The sequence below is a fragment of the Suricata suricatta genome, chromosome 10 (assembly GCF_006229205.1).
Source record: "Suricata suricatta isolate VVHF042 chromosome 10, meerkat_22Aug2017_6uvM2_HiC, whole genome shotgun sequence".
Classification (NCBI taxonomy): domain Eukaryota; kingdom Metazoa; phylum Chordata; class Mammalia; order Carnivora; family Herpestidae; genus Suricata; species Suricata suricatta.
Window position 1 is genome coordinate 122,639,801 of NC_043709.1, and position 1,622 is coordinate 122,641,422.

The following is a 1,622-nucleotide window of genomic DNA, read 5'->3' on the forward strand; positions in this document are numbered from 1 at the left end:
GAGACTATTGAAAGCTGAGAATGAACTGAGGGTTGGGGGGGAGGGAGGAGGGGGGAAGAGAGGTGGTGGTGATGGAGGAGGGCACTTGAGGGGAAGAGCACTGGGGGTTGTATGGAAAACAATTTGACAATAAAATATTATGGAAAAAAAAAGTCAGACACCCCATAAAAATTGAGAAAAGTATATAAAAAAAATAAATGAGGCATTGGGGGCTTCAAGTCACTGAAATGAGCATCATTTAAAAAAATTATTTGACTCATAAATCAGGCAAATACCTTAAGCATAATGTACACTTTTATGTTAGCAAAGCCTCTTATCCTTACTAATAAGGTAGAGAAATATGAATTGATTAACAGATGCACATGGATGACTGACGGAACCTTCAAAAACTGAATGGCTGTCAGCCTACAAAGAGGTGTCTAATAGTCTACTAAAGCAAAGTACTTGCCCTGTTCAATGACAAACAGAGATATAAAAGACATACTTATTAGATTTGCAAATGACACAAAGCTGGAAGGGGCGGTTGAGGTAGTGTATGAAAGATTCTAAATGCAAACTATTTCTATAGATTGATGATGAGTTTAGATTTTTTTTTAAAAAATCAGTTACATTAATTATAGGATGAGAGTCTGACCTTAGCTATAAGTCATGTGGGCATTTCAATGTGAGATAATAGTGGGACATGAGTGTCAAAACGCTAGTGAATGCATTAATGGAAGTACTGCGCTGCAAGGAAAGAGATAATGGTTCCATAAACTGTTTGGTATATATCTGGAATATTACCTTAAAAAAAAGGGAAAGATAGAATGATTGGAGATACTCAGTAACTGGAGCCGTCAATAGAAGGATGACAAATTTGGTGAACATCTTGGAAACCATTTAATGCATCGTGAGCAACTGAAATTCTGAAAACTGATTCATGGCTTCCCGTTGACTTTAACATTGTTATATCTTAAATCCCAGCTCATTAAGTTCAACTGCAAGAGGATGGCCTTCACCCCACTTTCATTACATATATCCATCTTCTAAGTTCTCATTTAGTTATCTGCATCTCTCATTGGGATTTCCAATAAAATATGGTTTTATTGTTAACCAACATTTTAATGTTTGTATTTTAGTTTCCCAAGGAGATTGTAACCTCTGAGGCATGGGAGAAAAAAATGCAGTCAGTTGTTGAGAAATCCACCGTTTTGTGGAAGCTGGACAATAATCTTGCTAGTCTTGTAAAGAGCCACAGTGAGCTTTCTTGAAGCTGAGTTTATAATTCAGTAATGCAAATAAGCCTTGTAGATTAATACAGGTCTGTCTTCCTTCCTTCCTTCCTTCTTTTCCTTCCTTCCTTCCTTCCACCCCCCCTCTTCCCCCCCTCCCCAGAGAGAGAGAGAGAGAGCGCACAAGACAGGGAGGGGCAGAGATAAGGCAGAGAGAGAGAGAGAGAGAGAGAGAGAGAGAGAGAGAGAGAGAATCCCACGCAGTTTCCTCATGGCTGTGCAGAGCCCAATGCAGGGCTAGAACCCACAAAACCCTAAGATCATGACCTGAGTCAAAATCAAGAGTCAGATGCTTAACCCACTGAGCCACCTACGTGCCTCTACATTTCTTTCTTACGATTAATTCTTCCT

The 1,622-nt window shown here is 39.3% G+C and overlaps 1 protein-coding gene across 1 annotated transcript in view; it reads right to left on the reverse strand.

Annotated features, from left to right (window-relative positions):
* ENKUR (enkurin, TRPC channel interacting protein) overlaps positions 1-1,622 on the reverse strand; it is a 17,831-nt gene that overhangs the window by 2,449 nt on the left and 13,760 nt on the right. The gene's annotated exons all lie outside the window — the stretch shown is intronic.